The 18,696-nt window shown below is 41.1% G+C and overlaps 1 protein-coding gene across 1 annotated transcript in view; it reads right to left on the bottom strand.

Moving 5' to 3' along the window:
- Positions 1-6,403: 6,403 nt before the first annotated feature.
- DTD1 (D-aminoacyl-tRNA deacylase 1) overlaps positions 6,404-18,696 on the bottom strand; it is a 160,632-nt gene continuing 148,339 nt past the window's right edge. The window contains exon 6 of the mRNA XM_081097223.1: positions 6,404-6,944. The gene's annotated coding sequence lies outside the window, so the exon portion shown is untranslated. The remainder of the gene's footprint in view (positions 6,945-18,696) is intronic.

An 18,696-nucleotide genomic window follows, 5' to 3' on the forward strand; every position in this document is an offset into this window, starting at 1 on the left:
ACCCCTGGGCGCCTGCCTCAGCCTGGGAGGCAGCAGAGCAGAAACCAGAGGCCTTGGCAATACCAGGAAGCATGAGACTTGAATTCCAGTTCTGTCTCTGCAGCTGCCTGGGTTGGAGAAGCCACTTAACCTTTCCAATTCCAGTTTCCTCGTCCACAAAATGGGCATAATATACTGTCTGCCTACTTCACAAGTTTGTGAGTGTGAATGAGATAGTGCACAAGATCTAAATAAACTTAAGGGCCCACTTGCTTCAGCCAGCTAGGCATGCAACATCCAGAAACCACTGGGTCCTAATTAATTCTTAGAGTGTTAGTCACCGGAGGGACAATAGCCAACCACACCATTAGAGGTCTTCTGTTGATGTGTGGGAGGCCGATTCCATTTCTTGGAGATGATCCATGGCAAAATCATGGCATTGTTGATATATATTTATAACCAGACTCTTCCCTGCCAATGTCTGAAAATTGTTTAATGTCCATATTGGTCTCACAGGCAACCTTGAAATTTCTTCCTATTTTGCTTCCTAAAACCAGGAGCAATGCTCTAGCCCATTGTTCATGAGCTATTACTAAAGGTCACAAAATCTCTTCACTTAATTGCTAGCTGTGGCCTCTGTTATGTTAATTCCTCTCTCTCTCTCCACCCCTCTATGACCTCTTGTTAGCTATTGACAGATATTTTCTTTTTCAATCCATTCTAAGATCTCTTCAGCCTCCTTTGAATATTGTCTTTTCCTGCTCCTGGCCTCATGGTTTCATTAACCTGATGGGAGCCCGATCTCCTTTAAGAACCAGCAAATGGCCATACCATATTCACATCCTTGTCCTTCCTTCTCAGCTTTTCTTTCTGCCCTACCCCAACACGATGTAGGGTACAAGCATCTAAAATTTTCAAAGTGTTCTGATGTGGTGTCCAGCTCGAGCACCTCTAGCTCACAGATCCCTTTCAGTGAGGCTGGGTACAGACCAGATGTTTCGGCAGCTGTATCACATTTGCAGCTCATTTGCAGCTTGAGGTGTGCTAAACCCCAAGTTCATTTTCGAAGAAACTCCTCTTTACCTAGGTTCCGTCTTGCTTAAATTTTGCAAGTTTTGTTTTACCCAAATAATCATTGGATTAGATTAGAAGTGGTCTCCAGATTCTGGCATTGCTCAGGGCTCTCTTGCCTTTCCACTTTACAAATCAGTCCACTTGATCAGCGTGACTTTATCCAAGACATTGATGAATGAGCTGTCTGGAGCACAGACCCGTGGCATTCCCCTAGCAAATTCCTGTGCAGAATTTATCTCCCACAAACCTCCTGGCAGCAGGCCTATCCTCTATAATTTCTCAAACTTTAACAACAGCTCAAAGGTCAAAAAAAGCATCTTTATTTCTTGCATACCCTGTAATTGCATCTTAGGTTCCCCCTTCTATCCTTTCATATTCCTGGTCTACATACATTTTTCTAGCCACTGTTCTTCTGGAGAAGGCAGATAGATCAGGAATTGAATGGTTCTGCCTCTTCTGGAGCCAGAGGGCCTCATTCAAACCCTGGTTCCTTCTCTTGGTCGCTATGTACCCTTGGACTCTGTGTCTCAGTGGCCCCTCTGTGAAGTGGGGATGCTAACAGTACTCTCCTCAAAGGGCTATTTTAAGTACTAAATGCCCGAGTACATGAGAACTGCTTATTACAGCGTCTGGCACACAAAGAGCACTTACGGAGACATCACCCGTCATCATCATCACCATTGTGATCATCATCACCATCATCATCACTGTCAGTCATTGTCGTCACCACCACCAAATTGTTGTTGATGTCACTATTACTATTATTTCGCAATTATCTCTCCAAGCAGTGGAGCTACCTCTTGCTTGTACTTTGTGTGTGTGTGTGTATGGGGGGGGGGGGGGGGGGATGAATATATATATTTTAATTTTAGCTCTTTCTCCTATTCTTATATATGCACATAATGCTATAAATTTCCCTCTAAGCACTGCTTTTACTTCCTCCCATAAATTTTAATAAGTTGCATGTTTATTTTCACTTAATTCAAGATATTTTAAAATTCCTATCAAGACTTTGTTGATCCATGAATTGTTTTAAAGCGTGTTGTTTATTCTCTAATTATTTGAGAGATTTCCCAAGTATTGTTATTATTGATTCCTAGTTTAATTCCACTGTGGTCTGAAATTGCTAGTCTTTTAAATTTGTTAAGGTGTGTTTCATGAGCCAGGATGTGGTCTATCTTGGTAAATGTTCCATGTGAGCTTGTGTATTCTGTTTTGGTAGATGGAGTGTTCAGTAAATGTCAATTAGATCAAGTTGATTAAGAGTGCTATTCAGGTCAACTTTATCCTTATTGATTTTCTGCCTGCTTGACCTATCAATTACTGACTGGGAGACGTTGAAGTCTCCAGTGACTATAGTGGATTTGTCTGTTTCTCTTTTTAGCTCTATCAGTTTTGCCTCATTTTGATGATCTGTTGTTACATGCATCTAATGTTATGTATTCTTAGAGAACTGACACATTTATCATTATACAGTGGTCCTCTTTATCCATATAATTCTCCTTGTTCAGATGTCTGCTTTGTTTGAAATTAATATAGCTACTTCAGCTTTCTTTGGATTAATGTTAGCATGGTTCATCTTTCTCCATCCCTTTACTTTTAACTCATCAGAGTATTTATATTTAAAGTGGATTTCTTATAGAAAACATATAGTAATTTCCCTAGATTTTTAAACTAATCTAAGTCCACCTTCAAATAACACTATACCACTTCACATGTAGTGAAGGTAATATACAACAAAATATTTTCAATTCCTCCCTCCCAAGCCTTATTAATTACTGACATTCATTTCACTTATCCATGTGCTACAATCACCAAATGCATGGTTACTATTATTACCATTATTATCCCTTAGAGACCTGGACAGTCTTTAGATTTGTTTCCAATGCCAGAAGTCCTATTTTAGAGAGGATGGTGAGATGTAAGCTCCCTCAAATAGAAAATTATTCCTAATCCTCTGAAAAGCATGCCTTAAACATCTTGAGAGCACGTAGGATGTAAAGCACTTTGCTGGGCTCCCTGGGCCATCAGATAATCACAGAACTCAGATGTCAGCCACTCTGACCCCCACATCTTACATATGAGGAAACTGGCCCATGATGGGGAAGTGTTTGCTAATGGGCTGTTCTGGAGAAAAAAGAAGCTACAGGAAGGAAGCCTGCTCTTAGACGGAGTCCTGTACTGAAGGATTAAAATGTAACAAGAAAGGACGTTATTATTCAACAAAAATAAAATAAGGACAATAACTTGCAGAAAAGAGCAATAAACTGAGGAGACAGTGAGTTTGTGGAACTGTGTTCCTTATGATCAATTCAGTGAAATATCACATTCTCAGTCTACCAGTTGGCGCCCATCCAGTGAGGATGCAGCTTGATGGAGAAGATGCCTTCCGAGGACCACCAACCATGTAGCAATCTATGCAGTGTCCACCCCAGAAGGTGTCTTTATTTGGCCTATGTTTTGCGTCGCCAGAAGAGCTTGGTCTCCTGTAAAGTAAACCACGAAAGGCAAGATTAAACGTAGCCTGGTACCCAGTGTTATCAGACAATGTTCTGTTTAAAGTACTGGCCTGCAGTCTGCCAAGAAAAGCTATGCATGGTACGCTTCTTGTCTCCCACCGTCATTCAAACAATATTTTAATGAACAATACACAGAAAGCTTTATAAACACGCAGAAAGAGGAGTTGGAGATATTTGGAGGGGTGTAAAGACTGAGAGTTTTATACTCTGCAAGTAAAACTACATCTTAAATCCAATTTAGCCATTGGTCCCACAGGAAGAGTTAGAAATGACCTTCAGAAAGCTAGTGAGGGGGCGTGGGGGAGGGAAGAAAGCTGTCTGTGTGATGCAGCTGTGGATTCATGGGCTATCGCCTGGAACTTTCATTTTTTTCTTTATTACCTTGCCCAGTGGTTAGATCTGACCCTCTTGAGGCAATCATTAGCGTGCACACTGCTGCTTCTCTGTTCCTAGGTGTTGAAAGTGACCTTCAGGATGATAGAAAACCTTCCTTCAATCCAATGTTATGAAAGTAGCAAACATTTTCCAACATTTATCATGTTCCCTGCATGCTGTGAGGAAATTTTTTTAATTAATTAAAATTTTAAAAAATCTCCCCACACATAAGGAGGCTCAGAACTTCTGCTCAAACACTAATACCTCCCAACATCACCATCCGCTTCTGAATGGTGTTGTTAGAAAGCTTTACCTTCTATCAAGCCGGCATCTGTGTTGTTGTTGTTGGGGCGGGGGGGGGGAGGTAGGGGTTGAAATTAACTTTATTATCAGTGACTGTCAGTTTTCAACCAGCAGCAGTTATCCATCTGGAGTTTCAAGGGTGGACTTGCCCTCTCATCAGTGCTGTCTTCTTCAAGAATACACACTGTCTTGTCCTTCCTGTTGACTATCTGACCCTTAGCTGAGCAGGAAGGACTACAGGATCTTAAGAAGGTGGAGGAAGCAGCAGGCCAGCAGGAATGGGAACTCAGCCATAATTCAGCAGAAGGCAGAGACCATCACTCTGTTTTCTTCTTGTACCAGTGAGAGCTTTATCAAGATACTGGGGCCTTCGGCTCCTGCCCGGGGACTCCAAGAGCACCCAAGGCACTAAGTCAGTGACAGACAGGGCCTAAAAACAGTAAGAAAAGCTGAGAAGATAGATCAGGAGGTGGGACAGCCCCAAAGGGGAGAGGACACTGGCCCCAATGCTAGGCGGAACCTGTGAGTGTGGCCTTATTTGAAAAAGGGGTCTTTGCAGACGTAATCAAGTTAAGAATCTCAAGATGCGATCATTCTGTATTTTAGGGTGGGCCCTATATCCAATGACAGGTGTCATAAGAAAAGACAGAGGGAGATTTGCAACAGACACAGGGGAGGCCATGTGAAGATGGAGGCAGATATTGAAGTGATGGGGTCACAAGCCAAGGAACACCAGGAGCCACTGGAAGCTGGGAGAGGCAAGGAAGGATCCTCCCTAGTGCCTTGGTAGGGAGCACAGCCCTGCGACACCTTGATTTTGGACTTACCCTGATCAAGCCAACATCTATATTAATCAACGGATACATATTGCTCCTAGTTTTGTTCCTGACTCAGTGTCTTGTCCGTGTCTTTCAAATTTTCAGAGTTTGGTGTTTTTCCCCTTCAGCTCTTCTTCCTTCCTGGTTTTCAGATCCTTCCACAAGTTGACATGTTGCACTACTCACACTACAATTTGTCTGAGCCCCTTTGAAATGAAATCCAAAAACTAGATTGTGGGATACAAGGGACTTTATCCTATTACCTCCATCCAAACATCAAGCACATCAGCTCTGCTCTAGATGCCATCTTCATTACCCATTACCACCAGGACAGGCTGCAGCTGTGGACAGCATTAATTGGTGTGGATAAAGTGAAATGGCAGGGAAATGTATGACAAACCTATTCAGCAATTCTACAACCTTACAGCTGAGTTTTTTCAAAACTGTAGATTCAAGTAACTTGAAGGTGAATTCACTCCGTAAAAACCACAATAACTGAAACAGAAGAGCTGTCCGTAGAGCTGGAGGAGCTGGCCAGGGGTTTGCATCTGGGATGTAATGGTTTCAAATCCAGGTTTAAACTATCATGAATTATCCTGGACCATCTGTATCAATTCAGAATAAAGTAATCTGCCAAACCCCTTTCCAGCTCCATATTCTAAATACTTGAATGTTCATCAGAGATGTGATTTGAGCTTATCTTTCCCCCACATTTTCTGTGTTTTTATTTGAAGTAAACAATTGGATCAGACTAGAGGGACTCAGATTTATTATAAAGGTTACAGAGTTTCCGCATTATAATAATGTCAGGAAGGTCTCTTCTATAGTCAGGCAAGGAGTATTTCAAGAAAGGGTAACTCTGTTTAATATAATCATTAATATACTATAAATAGATATTACTGTTGACATCAAATAATGTCTGAAAATGACCACTATAACCGTGGCCCTTGTAGATTAAAATGAACTGAAAAACTCCTTGGCAGAATGTGGTTCTGTCTTCATATAACTGTGGAGATATTGGCTTGGCTATATGGACAACCAAGCAATTCCAGGAGAAAGGGCATCTGTACTGTCTAACATGCTGAGGCCTTCCTCTGGCCTCCCAAACGTGGATAAACCAGATATGGCAGCCACGCTTGGACTCAGTCATCTTGCCTTTCTGAAACTGTATTTCTTTCCCACATACACTCCCCTTTCCTGCCATCTCATGTCCAAGTAAAATGTCATCAACTACAAATTGTCATCGACAAGCTCCCACTGTGGAATGAGAGGCCTATGCGGGCCCCTACGGGAAGGCCTTGTATAAAAGGGTTATTTGAAAAAACAACCTGTTGCGGCTTATCATTTTATTATTTATTTTTAGAAAAAAGAGGAAATTTACAAGACACAAAGGTCTCACACAATACATTATCATTGGTGACAGTTCTCTTTACACCTTAACACACAGGCCCTGGCTTGGCCAGTGTTGGGAAGAACATGGACAGCATGAATGCATTTGAGACCCACCATGGACAAGCAGAAATGAACCACAGTGTGAAAGGAGAACTCGATGACAAATGATGTTGAGCCCACTTGTTCCAAAAGTAAGCCAAGACATCATAGGAACTAACAAAACCTTCTTGTGAGGGAGGTGCAGGTGTCTGCCCTGCAGGGCACAATCCCTGCCTGGCAGCACGCATCTCCTCCCTTGGACCACAGCAACAACAAAAAGCAGTAATGTTCCTTTGGTGTGTGTTTCTTCTGCAGGGCTCTTCAGGTTTCCAATTTCTTACTTCTGTCTGCCTTTTCACGATTCAGTTCCAGATTCTTAAAGCAGTGTAGGTGCTTAGCATCTTTCATGAATTTTTCAGGATCCAGTTCTGCCAATGATAACGCACTAAAAAGAATAAAGATAAGACACATAACTCAGAAAGGTCCCAATACTTGCCTTCAAGTCCTATTAAAAGTACTACTAAGCATAATAAAATAGCTGAAGATACCCTTTTTTCAAGTTCATACAATGAAAATAGCATGACAGGGTTTCACTTTACTGTGAAAAATCTGCTATGTTGTCATGTGTAAATTCAAATGCCTTCTCACCAGAGTTTCAACTTATTAGAACTTCATTCTTAGAGTTCAAAGAGATACCAACCCAAATATCTGGAAATTAAACAACACACTTCTAAGAGGCCTCTATAGCAAAGAGAAGTCACAAGGCAAATTAGAAAACATTTTAAAGTGAATGAACACGAAAGAAAACAAAAATATAACATGGCAAAATTGAGATACTCACCTAAGGCAGTGCTTGGAGGGAAATTCATAGCATTAAATGTTTATACCTCAGTTCTCAAACTTAATTCATTCTGGAAGGCTGTTCAAGAAGCAATTTGTTCAAAAATCGATTCATTTTTCCCCATTAGAAATAATGTAAATTGAATTAATCCATACTAGATCCCCAAATGATTCCTTGTTTTAACCTTTCTTATAGACAGTACATGTCTAATATACTGTTTAATCTATACTAATAAAAGGATAATATGCTAATTAGACCAATTAGACCAGATGTCTTCCAGTCATCCTTCTGGACAAAGCCACGGTGGCAGGGGCCAAGGCAGAGGAAGTTAGGGGAGATCAGGGAGGCAGGCAGGCAGAGGGGTTAGGAGTGATCAGGCCTGAAGGCAGAGTGGTTAGGGGCAATCAGAAAGGCAGGCACAGTGGTTAGGGGCGATCAGGCAGGCAGGCAGGTGAGCAGTTAGAAGCCAGCGGTCCCGGACTGGAGAGGGTGCAGGCTGGGCTGAGGGACACCCCCCCCCCCCCGTGCACAAATTTTGTGCATCAGGCCTCTAGTCTATAAATAAACTTATTTTCTTAAATTTATCGAACCACCCCCTACTAGCCTTACACCAATCACTTCTAGTAGTCAGTCCAGGGGTGTCTTTCAGGTCAATATGCAGCAACTTCACTTGTTCATACATCATTGCCGCTGAAATGCTGTCACTGGCAGACTGCTTTTTGTTTATCCAAATCAATAACAATTTTTCTACCTCTTCATTAGGCTGTGATCATTATTTCTTTCACACCCTTAGCAACATTAGTACCTTGATGGCCTCTTTATGTTTTAAAATTGAACTAATGGTTGATTTCGCCAGCAACAAAAGCATTCTCTCTTTTGTTTGTTGCCTGAAAGACTGCTGTTTGGTTCGACAACCCAGACATGTTTTCTGTGAACAACTTGGTGGAGAACCAAATTGTTGGAGATGGGAGAAATGAGGTTTGACTGCATTAGGAAAGAAGAAAGCTGTCAAGCCAATAACCCGAGTTTTTACCTTAAGGAACTAAAAGAATAAAAGCAAAGTAAACTGAGAACAAGCAAAAGTAGGGGAATAATAAAGACAACAAAAGCAAATGAAATTTCAAACATAAAAACAAAAGAGAAAATAAAAAGATCAATAAAATTGAACAACCTCTTGCCAGACTAACCAAGAAAAAAGAAGACACAAGTTACAAAGTTCAGGAATCAAAGAGGCAACATCAGTAAAGATTTTATAGATGTCTAAAGGATAAAAAAGATGTATCTCAAACAACTTTATGCCCACAAATTAGAAAACATACATAAAATGGACAAATTCCTTGGAAAAAAAAATGCAAAGCCTCATTTCCAAATCCTTTTAACAATTAGGGAGGCAGAGAGGTGCCAGACTAAAGCATGGGGACGGGGAATAAACTAATCACTTGTTCTTGGGATATTTTCAATACTTCCATGCCTGAGGTATGGAAGGTTCTTTGGTATAAAATATCCAAGTGTCCTGAGTTTCCCTCTGCAATTCTGAGGTTGCAACAAAAACCAGCTGGTCTTGCCAAGATTTGTGAGGAAGGTGTTTGTCACCCAAGAGTTCAACTAAATCCCAAACCTAACAGAGCAGTTTCTATGCCCTCAGATCTAAATCCTAAATCCTAAGAAACCTGAAACACCAATCAGAAAGAATGTCTGCACCCCTATGCTCAAAGCAGTGCAATTTACAATAGCTAAGATCTGTAAACAGCGCAAGTGCCCATCAGTAGATGAGTGGGTAAAAAAGCTGTGGTACATCTACACCATGGAATACTATGCAGCAGTAAAAAAAAAAAAAAAAAAAAAGAAGAAGAAGAAGGATCTCTTACCCTTTGAGATGGCATGGAGGGACCTAGAGAGTATTATGCTAAGCAAAATAAGCCAGTCAGAGAAAGACAAGTATCACATCGGTAGTATCTAAAGAACAAAATAAACTGATGAACAAAATAGATCCAGACATATAGAAGCATGGAACAGACTGATGAATCTTAGAAGGCAGGGCTGGGTGGGGAGTGATTAACTGGGGTACTTATATGCATATGTGCATAACCCATAGACACAGGTAACAGCGTGGTGAAGGCCTGAAAGGGGCAGCGGGCAGGGTGGAAAGGGTCAATGGGAACAAAAGGGGGAACATCTATAATACTTTCAACAATAAAACTGGAGAGCATTATGCTAAGTGAAATAAGCCAGGAAGTGAAAGAAAAACACACGTTCTCACTCATTTATAGATAATAAAGAACATTATAACCTGATGAACAAAAAGATAGATACAGAGGAAGAGAAGCATTGAACAGACTGTCAAATTACAGTGGGAAGGCCGGAGAGTGTTGGCGGTGGGGGTGGGGGTGGGGAGGAGATAAGAGATCAACCGAAGAGAGAGAACCAAGATGGCGGCATAGGTTAACGCCAGAGTTTGCTGCTTTGAACAACTACTTCAAAAGTGAAACTAAAAGACAGAACGGACATCACCCAAAACCACTGGAACGCTGGCTGAGTGGAAGTCCTACAACTAGGAGGAAAGAGAAACGCATACGGACACTCAGAGGAGGCGCAGTGCTGAAGTCAAATTCTGAGGTGCGGAGTGCGCGGAGCGGGCTGGCGGCGGAGGGCGCGGTTGGCGTTTTCAATCGGGAGGGAGTCGCAGACTCTGAGCTCCAGATCCGGGCGAGTCTTTAGGGACCCAGACTCAAACGGGAGAAGCGGGACCGCCTGGCTTCCGTCAGAGCGAGTGCAGCTTTCTCTCCGAGCTTTGCAGCGGGTGCTGGGACTCAGAGAGGCAGAGCCCCTGGGGACAGGACTGAGAGCCGCCATCACTGCTCTCTCAGGCCCACCCTGTTGATCCTGTGCGACCCGCCCCGCCCAAGCCCTGCACAGAGGCATTTGCCGGATAGCCTCAGGCAAAGGCTAGATTAGCACCTCCCTAGAGGACAGAAGTTCTCTCACTGCAGACACAGCTGATCCTCATAGCCACTTGGCCTGGAGGTCAAACCCTCCCTGGAATTAGCTACAACAATCAAGATTTAACTATAAAACCACAAACAAAGACCACTAGGGGGTGCACCAAGGAAGCATAACAAAATGCGGAGACAAAGAAACAGGACAAAATTGTCAATGGAAGATCTAGAGTTCAGAACCACACTTTTAAGGTCTCTCAAGAACTGTTTAGAAGCCGCCGATAAACTTAATGAGATCTACAAGAAAACTAATGAGACCCTCGATGTTATATTGGGGAATCAACTAGAAATTAAGCATACACTGACTGAAATAAAGAATATTATACAGACTCCCGACAGCAGAACAGAGGAGCGCAAGAATCAAGTCAATGATTTGAAATGCGAGGAAGCAAAAAACACCCAACCGGAAAAGCAAAATGAAAAAAGAATCCAAAAATGCGAGGATAGTGTAAGGAGCCTCTGGGACAGCTTCAGGCGTACCAACATCAGAATTATAGGGGTGCCAGAAGATGAGAGAGAGCAAGATATTAAAAACCTATTTGAAGAAATAATGACAGAAAACTTCCCTCACCTGGTGAAAGAAATGGACTTACAGGTCCAAGAAGCGCGGAGAACCCCAAACAAAAGGAATCCAAAGAGGACCACACCAAGACACATCATAATTAAAATGCCAAGAGCAAAAGATAAAGAGAGAATCTTAAAAACAGCAAGAGAAAGAAACTCAGTTACCTACAAGGGAATACCCATACGACTGTCAGCTGATTTCTCAACAGAAACTTTGCAGGCCAGAAGGGAGTGGCAAGAAATATTCAAAGTGATGAATACCAAGAACCTACAACCAAGATTACTTTATCCAGCAAAGCTATCATTCAGAATTGAAGGTCAGATAAAGAGCTTCACAGATAAGGAAAAGCTAAAGGAGTTCATCACCACCAAATCAGGATTATATGAAATGCTGAAAGGTATCCTTTAAGAAGAGGAAGAGGAAGAAAAAGGTAAAGATACAAATTATGAACAACAAATATGCATCTATCAACAAGTGAATCTAAGAATCAAGTGAATAAATAATCCGATGAACAGAATGAACTGGTGATTATAATAGAATGAGGGACATAGAAAGGGAATGGACTGACTATTCTTGGGGGGGAAAGGGGTGTCGGAGATGCGGGAAGAGACTGGACAAAAATCGTGCACCTATGGATGAGGACAGTGGGTGGGGAGTGATTGCGGATGGTGGGGCTGGAACTGGGAGGAGGGGAGTTATGGGGGGGAAAAAAGAGGAACAAATGTAATAATCTGAACAATAAAGATTTAAAAAAAAAAAAAAAGAGATCAACCGAAGAACTTGGTATGCATGCATAGAAGCATAACCAATGGACACAAGACACGGGGGGGGGGGGGGGGGGGGGAGCGCGGTGAGGACATGTGCGGGGGGGGGGGGGGGTAGGGGAGGCCGGGGGAAGGTCAATGGGGAAAAAAAAGGAGACATATGTACTACTATCTGTAATACTTTAAACAATAAAATAAAAATTTAAAAATAAGAAATAAAACCAAAATGATAAATTTAAAAATAAATAAAAAGTAGATCATTCTGTCAAAAAAAATAATAAATTCTAATTGAATGTACTTCAGTAAAAGCAAAAGATTCTGATAATGGGGTTGCAAGTGATGGTGCCATGTCTGTGAAAATGCTTCCGGCTGCACCCAACACAGGCCACATTCTTAAGAAATTAATTATGAGCAGATGCCTCAATGGAATCAATCGCCTTGTAGTCTGAGTCCAGCCTGATACTGAGGTCCATGGGCACACAAGAGAGGCTGACTGCGGCTGCAGCTAGTCCATATTCTTTGGTTCTATCTGGACCCTCACAAGGGACTGAAATTTCCCCCAAGGCCTGCTCTCACACTCTGAAACTCACCCTTCAAAGTCCTCCATTACTTCCTAAGAGACATCTGAAAGACCACCCGGGCGTTAGAAAAGATGCAACGTAATTCCTGGAAACCATCTTATGTCCATTTTTAAGTCAAGAAAAGCAAACCACTTTTTCCTATATTTTAATCAAGATGCAAACACAAACCTAAGAACCTGAGGCCTATATTATTTCCTCTCTCCTCTCTCCTCACCTGCAATATTAATAACTGAAATCCTGAAATCGACTCTGACACTGACCTTTGGAGAACTCCATCCTCCTGGTATAAATTAGAACTTGTGTTTTTTAAATCAAAATAAGCTTTGGTATCCTGCTTAGATTAAATATTCTACATGTCTTAATGCTTTGGGATAATCAATGTATGCTTTAAGTATTTGATGTGCAGGTGGAAAAAATAAGGTTTTACTATAGGAGAATAAATGATCTAAAAATGTTCATGATATTCCATTAAATTGTAAAAGCAGGTAACATTAAATAAACAGTATGCCTCTAACTTTAGAAAGAGATCATAGAATTAGCTGCTTAGAGAAAATGTTATAAAGGCATTATGTTAATAATTAGAGGCCTGGTGCACAAAATTCATGTACAGGGGGGATCCCCTCAGCCCAGCCTGCATTCTCTCCAATTCAGGAAAAAAATGGGGGGCGGGGGGGAAGGAACAGATCATCCAAGACCTGTAGGGCAACTGCAACCGGTTTAATATACACATAACTAGAATATCAGAAAGAGAAGGAAGAGAACACAGAAGAAATATTTCAAGTAATAATGGCCAAGAACATGCTAAAATTAATAACAGAAGACATCAAGGAAGCTTAGAGAACACTAGGCAGGAACCATACCTAGGTAAATCATATATAAGCTACAAAAAAACAAAGAAGAGGAAGAGGAAGAGGAGGAGGAGGAGGAGGAGGAGGAGGAGGAGGAAATCTTGAAAGAAGCCTGGGGTTGGCCTGAGAGGGGGAAGGCAGGAAGGTGTTCACATGGGACAGCCATGAACCTACCCTACCTTACCTACAGAGGATCAAGGATCAGAATTACAGAGGATTTCTCAGAATAAACTATGCAAGCAAGATAATAGAATAAAATATTTAAAATTCTGAAAGAAAAAAACACACAATGATCTAGAATTCTATACCATCAAATTTATCTTTCAAAAGTGAAGGCAAAAATAAGGGGGGAGGAAAAATAAAGACTTTCTTAGATCTGTTCCACGAGAAATGCTAAAAGAAGTCCTTCAGGCAGAAGGAACACAATATAGGTCAGAAACTTGGATTCACATAATGAAAGAAAGAGCATTAGAGAAGAAATTAAAATAAAATATGATCTACTTTTATTCTTAATTCATCTAAGAATATTAATAAAATAATAATAGTAACAATGTATTGGTTTATATAGCATATGGAAAGTGAAGTGAATGACAATGGTGTCAAGGGATGAGAGGCAGGACATGGGAAATGCTTATATTAGGTACCTATAATGCATGTGAAGTGGTACAGTGTTATTTGAAGGTGGACTTGGGTTAGTTTAAAATGCATATTGCCAACTCTATGGCAATCACTAACAAAATTGTTTTGAGTTAAAAAAAACAACAGCAACACCTCAGAGGCACAGCTAGTTTTATACCATGAAATACCCACACATGGGTGGGGCACAGGTATGAAAGTTAACAGAGGGAAGCAAAGTGAAGCTCTGGGAATGAATGAAAGAGATTCTACCTTCTACACAGGGTGGAAAAGTAAAAAGTGATGGAATTTCCTTTTAATAGAACACACAACACACACACACACACACATATACACACACATATACATACACACACACACAAACTGCTCTAGCTTATTAAAAAGAAATGTGCTCAGCTAAGACATGTCTTACTATTCAGATAAAGGTCAAGTTGAAAAAGCAAACAGATGGCAGCTTCCAAAACAATTTCCTTGTTTGTTCTCAAGTGTGTTGACATTTGAGGACAGAAATGTGAAGCGCTGCTCAGGAGTATGGGCCTCTCACACACTAATGACAGCAGTTAAGTAAATACTCAAAATAAGCATTACCTGCAATCAAAAGTAGAAACCACATTCTTTCAGTGAAAAGTTGCCCAGTACCTTTAGCTGTGGGCCAGAAAGGGGACAAACTGAGTTGCAGCCTCACAGAAAACCTTGAATCCTCCCAGTAATGTGAGGGAGCATGAAAAGAATGAGACAGAGGACAAAAGTAGAGGTTAATTTTAGCAGTTTCATATCCATTTAATAAATAAGAACCAACATTTGTAGTGTGACAGAGGACTGTCGACACCATGGGTATGTCCTCTGAACCATTAAGCTTTTTGACTCATTTTCAAGAAAAACATGCCCAAGATCATTAAGCTTCTCATTGCATTTTCTTTTGCCTTTTCTTTCTCTTTCATGCCTTGGAAACTCAGAGCTGCTCCCCTTAGGACCTGTGAGGCTCCCCCAAGGGCTCTGTTTTTAAAGAGAAGCAAATGAAAACTACAGCTCCCTTCTATGAGGTGGTAGGGAGTGGGGGGAGGGGGGCGCTACTGTTTTTCTGTGGAACAGAGCAAATACCAAGGTCACTTTCTGCTTGTCACTACATATTTAATTCAGCTCTTAGAGAAATCAACATTGAGTGATTTTGTGGGTCTACTGGGATGACAAATTTTATCAGAAGGGGCAACCAAAACCCATGGGCAACAAAACCCCCAAATACATAATTGGAGTAAAAGCTGTCCTTCAGTTTAACCACCTTCAGGGTCTACAATCTGGGAAGATAGCTAAAATCCCTGAAGTGGAGGTAGCACAGCTCCCCACTGGTCCTCAACTGGCTGTAGGTGTCTCAGAGGCAGCCAGCATGAAGGCTCAGAAGACTCTTTGCTTACATCTATCCACGCCTGGATGTTAGCACCAGCCACCAATTGCTGCCCAATCTCTGGCTTGAATAATTGCAAGTGAACACCTAACTGTCAATAAACGAATGGTTTTCCTCCTGTAATTAGTCAAAAACCCAAACTGTACTACATAACTGTACAAAAAAAAATGTGGCTCCTGCATTTCCATGGGCCCATTCAAACTTCCTCACAAGCCTCCATCTGCTGAGTAGCAGCTGGGTAAATCTTGAATGCACAATCACACTGTCTTATGTTGGTGTTAAAACAGCTCTCGGAGGCCTCAGTGGCCTCTGAGGTCAGGTGGCTGGTGTGAATGAGCACCTGGGCCCTGGTGCACACCAGTGAGAGCACTCTGTTGCTCAGTGGCCAAAGGCCCTCCCTGGCTGACTTGGCCATTCCTCAGCTCTCAGTAGCACTACGGAACTCTCATGTCTCACCTAGGAAGCCAGAAAGAGGTGATTTCTAAGATCTGCAGGGACTGTTTGTACTATTAAGAAATGAGGTCATGCCAAAACCGGTTTTGCTCAGTGGATAGAGCGTCGGCCTGCGGACTGAAGGGTCCCAGGTTCGATTCCGGTCAAGGGCATGTACCTGGGTTGTGGGCACGTCCCCAGTAGGAGATGTGCAGGAGGCAGCTGATCGATGTTTCTCTCTCATCGATGTTTCTAACTCTCTATCTCTCTCCCTTCCTCTCTGTAAAAAAAATCAATAAAATATATTTTAAAAAAAAAAGAAAGAAAGAAATGAGGTCATGACCCCTCTGCCCTTCTGGTTGAAGCCGTTCCCTTATAACCTCTTCCACCAAGACCCATGGTCAGCCCAATGGACACCCACACAGCTCTCTTTTCACCCTTCCCACAGTAGGTGACACCTTACATTAACTCCTTCCATGTCCTGATGCTTTAATGTCTGGTTGGCCCATCTACTCCGCTGCAGCATGTTGACCTGGAGCCATTCTGCATAGCAGTCTCCTTCCAGAATTCCCACCAAAGACCAGAACACAAGCCCACATGGCTTTTATTTTCATATCATCTTAACTCCCACCCCAAGAATTATGGCTTGCAGCAGAGAACCAGAACATCAAGAATGGCCTCTGCTGTCCCTCCATCTGCCCCCTTCTCTCTCCCACCTACTCTTTTAACCTGAGGGCTTTCCTTCACCTCCCTTCTTGCCGGCAAGGGCTTCTCCCTACATCATTCCTCTTGACTCATCTTCTCCCCACATCTTCCCCAGGGCCATAATGATGATATATATGGCTGCAGTGAACTTGATTTACAGGGAAAAGGAAGGAAAACACATCTGTCTACTCTTTTCAAAACACTGTATCCCTTGAGTTTGCTTCTCCCAATGAGTTTGCTTCTCGCTGGCTAGTCCTTTTTGGGTGTTTTGATGGTACAATAGTACAATTTACCCCAGGTTCTCTGCTACCCAATCTTTACTATTTTCAGAATAAATACAATTAAATATTTAAAATTTTTTCAAAAATTTAGAGAAGCAATAAATAGATATCTACAAGTTTATGAGAAATTTTGCCTCTTAAACTTGGGAGATGTTAGAAAGAAATGTCCACTTTCACCTCTTGCCCTTCTTTCTGTGTGCTCAGTTTTCTTACTGCAAATGTGTCTTCTGGGAAGTTCTGTGACACACAGTTACTGTACATCTTCAATGCATGGAGCCCTCACATGTTTTTCATGCCCATAGAAATAGCTAAGCGACTTCCAGGCTGCCCAGTGGCCACAGGATACTGATGTCTATGGTATACTCTCTATTGGAATTATTCTGAGGCCAAATTCTTACACATATGGAAAGCTATGTTTACACTAATTTTTAAAAAATTCTATACTCCTCAATAAATAGATAAAAGATTTTTAAAGTATTGATCAGATGTAGTTAAAGCAAAAACTCAACACATAAAATTTATAAAATATATTAGCAAGTTGATAAACACAATCAAGAAAGAAATCAACTAAAACTAGACAGACACATACAAAAAAAATGAAACTAGACCACTTTCTTACACCATATGTAAAAATAAACTCAAAATGAATTAAACACTTAAATGTAAGACCTGAAACCATAAAACTCATGGAAGAAAACACAGGCAGTAACCTTTTCGACATTAGTCTTAGCACTATTTTTTTAATATACTTTTCTTTGTTTCAGAGAGGAAGGCAGCAGGAGAGAGAGATAGAAACATAAATGAAGAGAGAGAATCATTGATCGGCTGCCTCCTGCACACCCTCACCAGGGGCAGAGCCCACAATCCAGGCATGTGCCCTGACTGGGACCTCTTGGTTCATTGGTTGACACTCAACCACTGAGCCACGCCAGCAGGGTCGTCTTAGCAATATTTTCTTGGATATGTCTCCTCAAGCAAAGGTAACAATAACCAAAATAAACAAATGGACTACATCAAACTAAAAAGCTTTTGCACAGCAGAGAAAACAATAAACAAGACAAAAAGGCAACCTACTAAATGGGAGGACATATTTGCAAATGATATATCCAATAAGGAGCTAATAACCAAAATATATAAAGGACTTATACAACTCAATATCAAAAATAAGCAATCCAGTTAAAAAATGGGTAGAGGACTGAATAGACACTTCTCCAACATGGACATACAGATGGCCAATAGACACATGAAAAGATTCACAACATCATTAATCATCAGGGAAATGCAAATCAAAACCACAATGAGATATCACCTCAGACCTGTCAGAACGGCTATTATCAAAAAGTCAACAAATAATAAGTGTTGGTGAGGATATGGAGAAAAGGGGAACCTTCATGCACTGTTGGCTGGATTGTAAATTGGTGTTGTCACTATGGAAACAGGATGAAGATTCCTCAAAAAAAATAAAAAATAGAACTAGGTGTCCATCAATAGATAAAGAAGATGTGGTACGTGTATACAATGGAATATTACTCAGCCACAAAAAGAATAAAATCTTGCCATTTGCAACAACATGGATGGGTCCAGAGAATATTATGCTAAGTCAAACAAGTTGGACAGAGAAAGACAAATACCATATGCGTTTACTTATGTGTGGAATCTAAAAAACCAAACAAATGAATAAAGCAGAAATGGACTCATGGATACAGAGAACAAACTGATGGTTACCAGAGAGGTGTGGGTGAAGTGAATGGGCAAAAAGGATGAAGGGAAGTAAGAGGTAGAAATTTCCAATTATAAAATAAATAAATCACAGGAATGTAATGTACAGCATAGGGAATATAGTCAGTAATATTGTAATAATTTTGTATGGTGACAGATGGTTACTAGATTTATTGTGGTGATCACTTTGTAAGGCATATAAATGTCAAATCACTATGCTGTACACCTGAAACTAATATAATACTGATGTCAACTATAATTTTTAAATCAATAAATTTAAAATAACAAATAAAAGTATAAGCTATATAAAATCAAATATTTTTTAAAGTAAAGGAATCAGCCTGGCCAGCATAGCTCAGTGGTTAAGCATTGACCTATGAACCAGGAGGTCCCAGGTTTGATTCCAGGTCAGGGCACATGCCCGGGT

The sequence above is a fragment of the Myotis nattereri genome (assembly GCF_964212035.1).
Source record: "Myotis nattereri genome assembly, chromosome: 8".
Classification (NCBI taxonomy): domain Eukaryota; kingdom Metazoa; phylum Chordata; class Mammalia; order Chiroptera; family Vespertilionidae; genus Myotis; species Myotis nattereri.